Source organism: Macaca fascicularis, chromosome 15 (genome assembly GCF_037993035.2).
Source record: "Macaca fascicularis isolate 582-1 chromosome 15, T2T-MFA8v1.1".
NCBI lineage: Eukaryota > Metazoa > Chordata > Mammalia > Primates > Cercopithecidae > Macaca > Macaca fascicularis.
The window spans coordinates 36,493,967-36,507,079 of NC_088389.1; the positions used below are offsets into that span (position 1 = coordinate 36,493,967).

The following is a 13,113-nucleotide window of genomic DNA, read 5'->3' on the forward strand; positions in this document are numbered from 1 at the left end:
TCGGGAAACAAACCGTGGATCAGATCTCCCAGGCTCTGGGGAACCCAGAGTTTGGCGGTGCGCCAGGGCACCGCGGCCCCTCCCTGCAGCACAGGGTGACAGACCCCACTCCATCCTCCAGCGCCCCGGGTTCCCGCTCCATCACTGACACCACCACCACCACCCCGTGCAGGCCCAAAAAGGCAAAAGAGGCCCAGTCACTCTCACCGGGGATTTTATTTCCTTTTTTTGCTGGTTTCAGGCTTTTTTCTGCCTGAGTGAAAATGAAACAAACACACCCGCGCCCCCGGCACACACACACACTCATTCATGCATTCACGCGGCGGCCTCCCAGCTGTCTGTGTCCAGGGCGGGGACTGGCTTGGCACCGACCGCTGCCGGCCGGGTACAGTGCGCCGCCCGCTGTCAGCGCTCGCCGGTCCCTCGCGCCCCTGCCCGCTGCGCTCTGCCCAGAGCGGACGCCCAGCCGGCCGGCCCACGGGCAGGAGTACCGGCGCACGCTCTGGCGGAGGCAGCGAGGTAGCTGATCCCAGCGCGGCGGGCCCTGCGGTGGCCGGGAGCTAGGCGCGGTCCTGCTCAGCCCGCTCGCTGCGCGCCGGTCCTGGGTGCCAGGGTTCTGCGGATCAGGTGGGTCCCGCAGGGCGCCGCCCAGGTCCCCGGAGGCCACGAGCAGGGCACGGACCGGAGGGCTCCACGCTTGGGCTAGGGTGGTGAGGGGAGTGGGGGCGGGCCGCTGCTCCGGCCCTGCCCAGTTTCTGCCCTGCCTGTGTCCCTGCTTTTGTTCTTGTCGCTACCTCGGTGCCAAATCGGACCCAGTTTCTGTCGCTCTGTCCCCATCCTGTGCCCGTCCCTCCCTCTGTCCCGCCTACCGAGACTGGAGCCTGAGGGGCTGCAGGCTGAGGTTCCCCCACGAGTCCGCGGGGTGGGGGTGGGGAAGAGAGGGGAGACGCAGGGGACACAGGATGCGACCAAGTAAGTCGCAGTGAGTGAGGGGTCTGTCCTTGCCTGTGGGACAAGACAGAGGAATGACTCTCGCCCAGGACAAGATAGGAAAGGGGCACCTCTGGGAAGGGGAATCTGGGAGTGGGGGGATAAAGTGAGGGTCGCAGGAACCCCAATGAGCAGGGGAATAGAGAGGGAGATGTCAGAGAGTTTCGGAGAGCCGAGGACTCATCCAGACCCCCAGCATGGGGAAAGTTTCCGACACTAACTTTGGCAGCCGGGGTGCCTGCTGCACTGGAGCGATGGGAGGAGGGAGGTTCCTCCATCTCTTCAAACCACCTCGCTCCTACTCCAAAGGGGCACCACCCCGCGTTTGTAAATGGCAGGAAAACAGCTAAACACAATGATTGCACAAACTCTCGAAGAGCATCCAAAAAATAGTAAAAAGAAGAAGAAAAAAAAAAATGTCAGCGCGCAAAGAGCCAGAGAAACAGAGGGATTTGAGATTCCTCGATCTTCCAGCTGTGGCAGCCTGGAGGGAGAGGGAGGCGCCGCGGGTGTGAGGGCCCTCCTCACCACAGGTAGGAACCGAGACCCGAGGCAGCTGTTTTGAGGCTTTGCTCCTCGTTTGCACTCCTTCGGTCTCGCTGCCTCCTTCCTTTACCTGGAAACAGACGTGTCTCAGGAGGCAGGAGATGTAGGGTGGAGCCTGCATCCAGTAAGGAGCCACCTTCCCGGACAGAGCCTCAGTTTCCACGATTGTGAAATAAGGATGCTGGTGCAGACCTTCCTTCCAGTCTCTGAGTAAGGAAATGCAAAGTGCATGGTGAAGGAGGGCTCTGGGGGTGGGGGGTGTGGAGGACAGGGTTATTCTGCTGCATTTCTGTGCTTCTTTGACTACACCAGGCACTTTCTACTCTTTCGGAGTTAGTTCTGGGTGAATTTTGCCTCCTCTACCAGATAGGGGGCAGCATGCAGATCTAAGTTATATCATTTACATGTAACTGGTGTTCAATGACTGAATAAAGCAGAGCTGAACGAGTCCCTAAGGATTGCCCAGTCCAGGAGATTTCAACTCTGTCTTGTGAGGCCGGACATCCTGCCTCAAGGGCCACCGTGATGGGGGAGGGGAACCTAGAGGACAGGGCTCTGGCCCCTTCCCTATCTTATTTCAGACAGAACCAGTTCCGTACTTCCTTATCTCCTCTATGTATTGGCAAACTCCTGAGAACGTTTTTGATGTCAGATTGCCCAGATCCAATCACCAGGGGACCTCCTGAGACTGGGAACCTGCTCATTCAACACTGCGGGCCTCCTAGAACAGACCCACGTTGGGGTGGTGTAGGTGGTCCAGCCAGATAGCAACAATGTCATCCTCCTACACTGTTTGAGAAAGGTCTTGGGGCATGGAGTCCTGGCTTTGGCTGTAAAGTTCAGAAACTCAAATGGGCCACTCATCAGGCTCTGTCACATTTCCTGTTTGTGAGCCTGGACTTAAGTGGAGTTTTAGGTGAAGGGCAAGGGGCTTGGAAGCAGAGCCTTACTTACTGGAATTACAATTATCAGAGGGGAAGAGCCTAGAAGATTCCACCTAAACCTTTGTTTTGTGGGTGCGGAAACTAAGGCCTAGAGAATGAACGCCTATCCTAGTTCATGGCGTGTGCAGGAATCACAAATGGGTTTTTGGTGGTGGTGTTGTTGTTTTGAGATTATGTAATCTTAGAATGGGTGACCTAGCAGAAACCTAAGCTGTTGCCCAGTCCACTTCCCCACGTTCCATAGATGTGATCTGAGGAAGTGGGTGGATATGGGTGCAGAGGGGAGCGGACCATCCCCCCTTCCATGCTTCTTGAGCCTCTGTATCTTCATGTGTAAAATAAAGCCCAGGGCCCTGCTCTGCTGATCCCATACAGACATCCATAAAAGGTGTTTGTGTGTGCTAATCAGTGTTGGGGGCTAGCACTGAGGGGGAGTGGGCTGCTGGGCTCTCTCCCATTTCTCTCCAGAGCCCAGCCTGAGTCCCAGGTTTGGGAAACCTTGTCTCCACCCCTCTGCTTTCCTATACACCACCATCCACCACTCAGCACTGGCTACATTTTAGCAGTTCCCTCTACCCCATCAACTCACGAAGACATGTATTGCAAAGGAATATAATGCTAGACACTTTACACGTGACAACACTTAATCTTCACAACAACCTTACAAAATCCTGTTCATTCACTGGTTAGGACGGGATACTGAAGTTCTGAAGCAGGCTGCCTGAGGACTCTGTCACATAGCCAGTGGGGTAGGGGACTCTGGGGGGATTGTCCCAGCTCCTCACGGTCTTCCTGGAGGCTCCATTCTGTCTGCCTGCCTTGTAGTCAGCACTGAGCAGAGGGCAGGGGAGCCAGGGAAGGTGGGCCCATGTGGCCTGGGACCAAGGACACTCTGGCAGGCAGACCCGCTGGTTGCCCTTCAAACTCGTATTCTTTTAATATTTGTTCAGCATTTATCTGGGGTGGGAAAATGGATTTGCAATGAATAAAATCATGAGCCTCTTCTGGATTCCAAATTCCATTCTACACCGGACTATTTTCCAGAAGCAGAAGGAACAGAAATTCACAGCCAGAGTCACTTTCCCAGGGGCAGTGAGTTAATGTCCTGGAGAAACACTGGCTGTTCCTTGCTTTTCTGTAGCTCTGTTTCTCTTCAGTTTGTGTTTGAGCTTTTCCAAGCCAGACGGCTTTTGGGGAGGCTCATTAGAAGGTTTATTTTGGTTCCGGTTTTGTTTTAAATTGCCTTAAATATAGAAAAGAACAGCTAGTCTTAGAGAGAAGGACCACTCTGCGTGTCATTTATTTTCACTGAGCAGCTTGGTGTGTACTTCAGTTGGCATCCTTGAACTTGGCTCCCTGTGTTATATAAGGAAGGTATCACTCACATTTATATAATATCAACAATGCATTTTTTTCAGTGTCAGAGAACCAGCAGATTTATTTACTTAAATAACTTTCTGTCTGATTACAAAAGTAATATGTTCTCATTGCAGAACATTTGAAAAATGTAGAGAGCGGCAGGGCCTATAATCCCAGTACTTTGGGAGGCTGAAGCAGGTGGATCACCTGAGGTCAGGAGTTTGAGACCAGTCTGACCAAAATGGTAAAACCCCGTCTCTACTAAAAATACAAAAATTAGCTGGGCATGGTGGCGCATGCCTGTAATCCCAGCTACTTCAGACTGGGTGACAGAGTGAGACTCCGTCTCAAAAAAAAAAAAAAAAAAAAAAGAAAAAAAGAAAAATGCAGAGAGGTAGAAGGGAAAAACAGACCACTCTCCCACAATCTCCTTGCCCGGCGTTCACTACTGTTGCCATGTGAATCTAGTTCTGGCCAGAATTTTTTTTTTTTTTTTTGATTGTCGTAAAATATACATAACATGAACTTTACTATTTTAACCCTTTTTATAATTTTTTAATAGATTCAGTGGGTACGAATGCAGTTTTGTTACATGGATATACTGCATAGTGGTGAGGTCTGGACTTTTAGTGTGCGTATCACCCAAATAGTGAACATTGTACTCAATAGGTTTTTGGGGTTTTTTTTTGTTTTTTGTTTTTTTGTTTTTGAGATGGAGTCTCGTTCTGTCACCCAGGCTGGAGCGAAGTGGCGAGATCTCAACTCTCTGCAACCTCTGCCTCCCAGGTTCAAGCGATTCTCCTGCTTCAGCCTCTCAAGTAGCTGGGACTACAGGCCCTCACCACCACACCCAGCTTAGTTTTGTTTTTTCAGTAGAGACGGGGTTTTACCATGTTGGTTAGGCTGGTCTCAAACTCCTGACTTCAAATAATCTGCCCGCCTCAGCCTCCCAAAGTGCTGGAATTACAGGCATGAGCCTCTGCGCCTGGCCTCAATAGGTAATTTTTTAACCCTCATCTTCCTCCAAACTCCACCCACCTATTGGAGTCTCCAGTGTCTATTTTTGTATGTCCATGTGTATCCATAGTTTAGCTCCCACTTATAAGAGAATATGTGGTATTTGATTTTCTGTTTTTGAGTTATTTCACTGAGGATAATGGCCTCCAGCTCTATCCATGTGGCTGCAAAAGACATGATTTCACTCTTTTTTATGGCTGCATAGTATTCCATGGTGTGTGTGTGTGTGTGTGTGTGTGTGTGTGTGTGTGTGTGTGTGTCTCATTTTCTGTATCCAGTTATCCACTGATGGGCATTTAAGTTGATTCTATTACTTTGCCATTGTGAATAGCACTGTGATAAACATGAGTGCTGGTGTCTTTTGTTGTTGTAGTTGCTGTTGTTTTTGTTGTTGAGACAGAGTCTCACTCTGTCACCCAGGCTGGAGTGTGGTGGCACTATCTCGGCTCACTGCAACCTCCATCTCCCGGGTTTAAGGAATTCTCCTACCTCAGCCTCCCAAGTAGCTGGCATTACAGGCACATACCACCACACCCGGCTAATTTTTTTATATTTTTAGTAGAAACAGGGTTTCGCCATGTTGGCCAGGCTGGTCTCGAACTCCTGACAGAGAGATCCACCTGCCTCGGCCTCTCATAGTGGTGGGATTACAGGCGTGAGTCACCGCACCCGGACTCCATGCTGTTTTTCATAGAGGTTATACTAATTTACGTTCCCATCAACAGTGTATAAGGATTCTCTTTTTCTCCACATCCTTGCCAATATCTGTTGTTTTTTGACTTTTTAGTAATGGCCATTCTGAGTGGTATAAGATGGTATCTAATTGTGGCATTTTAACCCTTCCGAGGTGTACAGTATGGCAGCATTCAGTACATTCATAACATTGCACAACCATCATCACTATCCATCTCCAGAACTTTTCCATAATTCCAAACAACAGCCCTGTGGCAATTAAACAGTAACATCCCATTCCTCCCTTCCCCCAGCCCCTCGTAGCCACTATGCTACTTTCAGTCTCTATGAAGTTGATTATTCTAGATACCTCATGTAAGTGGAATCATACAATATTTGTCTTTTGGAGTCTGGTTTATTTCACTTAGCATAATGTCTTCAAGGTTCAGAATTTCCTTCCTTTTTAATGCTGAGAAACAGTCTGTTGTATGTATGTCCCACACTTTGTTTATTCATTCATCTGTTGAACATTTGAGTTTTTTCTATCTTGTTGGTTATTGTGAATAACGCTGCTTGAACATGAGCATAAAAATACCATGTGACTCTATTGCCCAGGCTGGAATGTAATGGTGTAATCTCAGCTCACTGCAACCTCTGCCTCCTGGGCTCAAGCAATCTTCCCACCTCAGCCTCCCAAGTAGCTGGAACTGCAGGTGTATACCACCACACCTGGTTAGTTTTGTATTTTTTGTAGAGACAGGGTTTTACCATGTTGCCTAGCCTGCTCTTGAACTCCTGGGCTGAAGCCATCTGCCTGCGTTGGCCTCCCAGAGTGCTGGGATTACAGGCGTGAGCCCCTGCACCCAGCCAGCCCTTCCTCTTTGATGCCTGTCTGCACAGCCCCATTCAGGATGGCTTACTCCTTCCTCTGTGACCCCAGAACATAGAACTCATAACTCTACTCACATTTATTAATATTTCTTTCAGTTCCATGTAACAAACAGCTCATTATTTCCAGGTCCTTCTCCCCCAGTAGAATGTAATGTAAGCATCTCAGGGAGAGATAAAGGGTTTGTAGAATCCCTGCATTCCCCACAATGCCACATGCGCAGTAGGGGCTTTGCATTTGTTTATTGGCTAGAAGTGGATCTAGTACAACCCTCACACTGGGAGGATAAAACCTGGGGCCCAAACAGGAGCAGCAACTTGTGGAAAGTCATACAGCCCATCAGGTGGCTGAGGGTCCTGACCTCAGGCCTCGGCACTGCCCATCTGGAAAGCCTGGTCTGGCTAAGGGACACTGTTCCCAGACACCTTATCCAGAGTCCTACAGTAGTGGGTTCTCAGCCCAGGGGTTTGCTGAAATCCACAGAGTTCTGGTTTGTGATGTGGTGTACCTGTTTGGATGCCTGTAATTTACTTTATAAAACTTCAGTTTATACAGTATGGAATGTCTTGTGAGTGCTCCCTTGGTCAAGCCAGTGCCCAGTGCCCAGGTGCTAAGAAAGCAAGTCTGGGGTGGGGAGTCACCCAATCTACCCTCAGTGATTCCTAGTCTGGTGCTGGGGGTTAACTAGCATTACACCCAGAGGCAGCCACTACTAGCCATCCTGTTACCTATTTTTTGATCAACAACTGACACTTTTCCAGTTAACACACTGGATGCTAAAAATTGATTTTATGTTGGGGAAACAAGGGACTTGTTAATTATTATGATGAATGTTACAGATGGCCTAACACTGCTGTAGTTATAATCTGTGGATGGGTTAAAGTAGCTCTTAGTTGCTCTCCACCTGTGCACAAAGATGGCAGAATAATCTTTTACCCTACACCAGCCAGGAGCCCTGGATTCTATGGGACAGATGGAGACAGAATCCTGCCTCTGCAATCCAGGCACCTGCCTCTGCAGAGGTTCTCCACCTTTCTTTTTCTTTTGAGTTTCTGATGAGCCTCTCCAAAGGAAGCAATCAGATATGCATTTGTCTCAGTGAGCAGGGGGTGACTTTGAATGGAATGGGAGGTAGCTTTGCCGCAGTTTCCAGCTTGACTTTTCCCTTTAGCTTAGTGATTATGGGCCCCAAGATGTATTTTCCTTTCACAGAACTATATAGTCATCAAAGTATTAATATCAGGGATTGAATCTCACCTTGGCCCAACTGAGCTATTCACATAAAAAGGGGATGATTCTAGTACCTGCTTCATGAGCATTGATGGATTAATGAGCATAAGGTGCTAAGAACCTGGTTGTACGCCCTCACTACATAGTGCAACAATTGCTGCTGCTGCTGCTACTACTATTATAATCATCGTTATTATTATATTATTTTATAAGATACAAATCCTTGCTATTAAGATGTTTACAGTCTGGAACAGGAGAAAAGACGTATATAAATGATAGTCATTAAAGGCGGAAGTAAAGGGTGCAGATGACGAGCCCAATAAAGGGCCAAGGAAAGTTTAGAAAGTGAAGTTGCTTCTGGCTGAGTGTAGAGTGTAGTAGAGTGTAACGGTTAAGCTTTTGTGCCAGCCACGTGTGGATTAGTTCTGGCTTTGGCCCTTTGCCATCTGAGCTTGGGCAAGAGATGTCACCTTTCTGAGCCTTGGTTTCCTTCTCTGTAAAATGGGGATAATTGTAGAATCCACTTCACAGGGAGCTCCACTCCCCTCCTTCCCGTGGCCAGCCAGTCAAAACATATACTCATTGTTGCTTTTTTTTTTTGGAGACAGGGTCTCACTCTGTCACCCAGGCTGGAGTGCAATGGCACAATCATGGCTCACTGCAGCCTCAGCCTCCTGGGCTCAAGTGATCTTCCCACCCCAGCCTTCCGAGTAGTTGGGACCACAGGCATGAGCCACCATACTTGACTATTTTTTTTAAATTTATTTTTAGTAGTGACAGGGTCTTACTATGTTGCTTGGCTGGTCTCGAACTCTAGTATTCCAGCCATCCTCCTGCCTTGGCCTCCAAAATGGATCACAGGCCTGAGCCGCTGCGCCAGGCCCATTCATTTCTGACTTGACCAGTCAGTCCCTAACTGCGATGACTCTAGCGGGTTACTGTCCCTGCCACTGTCCCCTGGGCTGGTGAATGAGACTGCGGGTCTGGCCCTTTGCAGCCCCAGTAGGGCTGTAGTGCTGCTCGGCACCCTATGTACTTCTTGTCAGTGTCCCCTCCCAGTGCTCACGGCTTCTGCTCCTCAACTGGGTGTCCCTTAAGCTGTCCTATTTGGACCAAATGATTTATCTTCTTCCTATTTCATAGGAAAGGGAGGCCGGAGAGAACACTCTGAACTTTCTTACAACTCCTTTCCAGTTCAGCTGAATGTTCACCTATCTTTGGGACTTAAGGAGGAGAAAATCTCCATAGTACCTTGGAGAAATGTTTTGCATTCACTTCACTTTCCTTAATTCATGCAGGACTGTCATTAAAGAGGAGGTACAGGTTTTATAGCGAAGGGGGTAGACTAATACCCAGACACTCTCCTACTCTCTGTGAGGCCAGCAGTGCAGCTGTCAGGGTGGGTGTGTTATGCTGCAGTGACAAGAAACCCCTAATCTTATGGGCCAAAACCAAAAAGGTTTGCTTCTTCTTCTTTTTTTTTTTTTTTTTGAGATGGAGTCTGGCTCTGTCGCCCAGGCTAGAGTGTGGCCGTGGGATTTTGGTTCACTGCAACCTCTGCCTCCTGGGTTCAAGCAATTCTCCTGCCTCAGTGTCCCTAGTAGCCGGGATTACAGGTGCATAATACCAAGCCTGGCTAATTTTTGTATTTTTAGTTGAGATGGGGTTTCACCATGTTGTCCAGGCTAGTCTCAAACTCCTGACCTCAGATGATCCGCCCACCTCAGCCTTTGAAAGTGCTGGGATTACAGGCGTGAGCCACCGTGTCCGGTCTTCTTCTTCTTCCTTCTTCTTTCTTCCTTCTTCTCCTCCTCCCCTTCTTCCTCCTCCTCCTCCTCCTTCTCTCCTTCTCCTCCTTCTCCTCCTTCTCCTTCTTTCTTCTGTTTAAGTTTTGTTTTTAGACAGGGTCTCCTTCTATCACCCAGGCTGGAGTGCAGTGGTGTAGCAATGCTGTTTGCAGCCTCGAACTCCTGGGCTCAAGTGATCTTCCCACCTCAGCCTCCTAAGTAGCTGGGATTACATGCATGCCCCACCTCACTGACTAATTTAAATTTAACTTAATTTATATTAAAATTAAAAAAAAATTTTTTGGTAGAGCTGGAGTCTCATTATGTTGCCCAAGCTGGTCTCAAACTCCTAGACTCAAGTGATCCTTCCACCTTGGTCTCCCAAAGTGTTGGGATTACAGGCATGAGCCACTGCACTAAGCACAAAGGTTCACTTTTTTTGAGACAGAGTCTCACTCTGGTGCCAGGTTGGAGTGCAGTGGCGCGATCTCTACTCACTGCAACTTCCGACTCCCTGATTCAAGCGATTCTCCTGCCTCAGCCTCCTGAGTAGCTGGGATTATAGGCATGCGCCACGACACCCAGCTAATTTTTGTATTTTTAGTAGAGATGGGGTTTCACCATGTTGGCCAGGACTGTCTTGAACTCCTGACCTCATGATCCGCCTGCCTCAGCCTCCCAAAGTGCTGTGATTACAGGTGTGAGCCATCGCACCTGGCCAAAAATGTTCACTTCTTTTTTTTTTTTTTTTTTTTTTTTTTTGAGACGGAGTCTTGCTTTGTGGCCCAGGCTGGAGTGCAGTGGCCGGATCTCAGCTCACTGCAAGCTCCGCCTCCTGGGTTTATGCCATTCTCCTGCCTCAGCCTCCCGAGTAGCTGGGACTACAGGCGCCCACCACCTCGCCCGGCTAGTTTTTTGTATTTTTTAGTAGAGACGGGGTTTCACCATGTTAGCCAGGATGGTCTCCATCTCCTCACCTCGTAATCTGCCCGTCTCGGCCTCCCAAAGTGCTGGGATTACAGGCCTGAGCCACCGTGCCCGGCCAAATGTTCACTTCTTACTCCAATTAATATAAGCATCTTGAGTCAGCTGGGGGCAGTCACCTTCTTGAATATACTCCATGGCTCAGAGAAAGAGGGCCCTAGAAGGCCTTACATTAGCAATTAAATGCTCCTTCCCATAAGATGGGCCCATTCCCATCTTATTGGCCAGACTAGTGACATGGCCCTACTGACAAACACAAGGGGGCCTGGAAATGAAATCTCACCCTGCCGGTGGACAGCAGGAAAGTACCCCAGGTTGAATTTGGGGTACTTTTTTGCCCAACTTGCTAACAGCAGTTCAGCAAGTGGAGGCACCCTGCCTAGGCCCCACAGATAGAGCAGCCTGAGGGCTTTTCATTGTGAATAATAGAAAGTCACACCCAGAGAAGAAAAACCTCAAAGCCACTTCTCAACTTGAAGTGCTAAGCAGAGAAACAAAAAGACACACATTGCTGCCAACATGCATGAAGAAGGAAGTAAACCGCTGAAGAGGGCAGATGCTACTTACCAAGAACTCCTAGGCTAATTAAGGTGCTAAGTACACTGGAAGGGCAGAGGCCAGGGGTGGAATCGGGGCTTTCAAACTGCATTCTGCAGAACAAGCTCATGTTGCCTGTAATGCTTCATGAGTGGAGCTCATTTTCAGAGCTTTTGCCCACTTTCTGAACTGTTTTATGTTTATGCTTGAGTGAGGGATGTTCTTTCTGAATTTAGTGCCTGCTGTATCCTGGGTCCACCTGTGATGCTCGTCACATCCCACTGGCGTTTCTGTGCCCACATCCGAAAGCCCACCGCGGCATCTCAGAACCATTCAAGAGGCCGGGTGCAGTGGCTCACACCTGTAATCTTAGCACTTTGAGAAGCTGAGGCAGGTGGATTGCCTGAGCTCAGGAGCTCGAGACCAGCCTGGCCAACATGGCGAAACCTCGTCTCTACTAAAAATACAAAAATTAGCCAGTCGTGTGCCACCATGGGAGGCTGAGGCAGGAGAATTGCTTGAAGCTGGAAGGTGGAGGTTGCGGTGAGCTGGGATCATGCCATTGCACTCCAGACTGGGCAACAAGAGTGAAACTCCGTCTCAAAAAACAAACAAACAAACAAACAAATTAATAAATAAATTAGCTGGGTGTGGTGGCACGTTCCTGTAATCCCAGCTACTCAGGAGGCCAGGAGGCTGAGGCACGGAATCGCTTGGAGCCGGGAGGTGGAGGTTTCAGTGAGTCAAGATCGTGCCACTGCACTACAGCCTAGACAACAGAGCAAGACTCTATCTCAAAAAAAAGAAAAGAAAAAGAAAAAGAACCATTCAAGAGCAGCAGGGGAGGTAAGGACAGTGATGTGGCCATCTCTGGCAGAGGTTTCTGGGGTTGTCTCCAGCACGGATAAGGAAACTCAGGAAGAAGACAGTTGACAACACCCTATAGCCTGCACTCTTCAATTTCCTGAGCTGTGGTTAAGAGGCCCCTTGTCCCAGGGAACTGTTGGACCCCTTGCTACAACTCCCTATTTCTCACTTTGTTGCCAAGTGGCCCTGAGTCAGTCATTTTTCCTCCTCTGTGTCTCAGTTGTCTCATATGTAAATTGATGCAGTTCAGAAGACCAGAGGCATACTTGAGAGGAGAGTGACAGGCTGGTGAGGGTATTCCTATAGCCAACAGCAAGGTGACATGTGAGACAGCTCACTCAGCCCTCCAAAAGTCTGTGGAGCTCAGAGTAAGGGGATGACTCAATGGGGAGAGGGGCTTTTGTCATTGCTGTCACAGGGCACTCACCTCAGTTGAATAATGCATTTGGGGCCAGGTGCAGTGGCTCATGCCTGTAATCCCAGCACTTTGGGAGGCTGAAGGGGGCAGATGACTTGAGGTCAAGAGTTCGAGACCAGTATAGTCAACATGGTGAAACCCTATCTCTACTAAAAATACAAAAAGTAGCCAGTGTGGTGGTGCGCACCTGTAATCCCAGCTACCTGGGAGGCTGAGGCAGGAGAATAGCTTGAACCCAGGAGGTGGAGGTTGCAGTGAGCTGAGATCATACTCCAGCCTGGGTGACTGAGCGAGACTCTGTCTCAAAAAAAAAAAAAAGAATAATGCCTTTGGTAGTAAAATGATTGTATATCCTGGGCTCAGCTTCCCACTGGACAGTGAGCTACACGAGAGAGGTATCTAAATATTTAAAACGATATTTGCTTATCATTGTCAAACCAACAGCCTGAACAGTGCCTGGCACATGGTAGAAGCTAATATTGGTGCTAAATATATTTGTATCTAATGAATGAATAAACAAATGGACACGCAACTCCTTCTAACTTTGACTGAATCTGTGACTTGCAGGCTTCTATTTCTTTTTTTTTTTTTAGACAGTCTTGCTCTGTCACCCAGGCTAGAGTGCAATGGCACGATCTTAGCTCACTGCAACCTCCACCTCCTGGGTTCAAGTGATTCTCCTGCCTCGGCCTCCCGAGTAGCTGGGATTACAGGCACCTGCCACCACGCCTGGATAATTTTTTGTATTTTTAATAGAGACGGAGTTTCACTATGTTGGCCAGGCTGGTCTCGAACTCCTGACCTCAGGTGATCCACCCACCTCGGCCTCCCAAAGTACTGGGATTACAGGCGTGAGCCACCGCGCGTGGCCGA

General features: G+C 48.9%; 1 pseudogene across 1 annotated transcript in view; it reads left to right on the forward strand.

The window, feature by feature from the left end:
- The first annotated feature begins 210 nt into the window (after window positions 1-210).
- Window positions 211-13,113, forward strand: part of GGTA1 (glycoprotein alpha-galactosyltransferase 1 (inactive)) — a 61,495-nt pseudogene continuing 48,592 nt past the window's right edge. Inside the window, exon 1 of the transcript NR_132148.2 lies at window positions 211-627. The product of NR_132148.2 is annotated as a glycoprotein alpha-galactosyltransferase 1 (inactive) (transcript). The remainder of the gene's footprint in view (window positions 628-13,113) is intronic.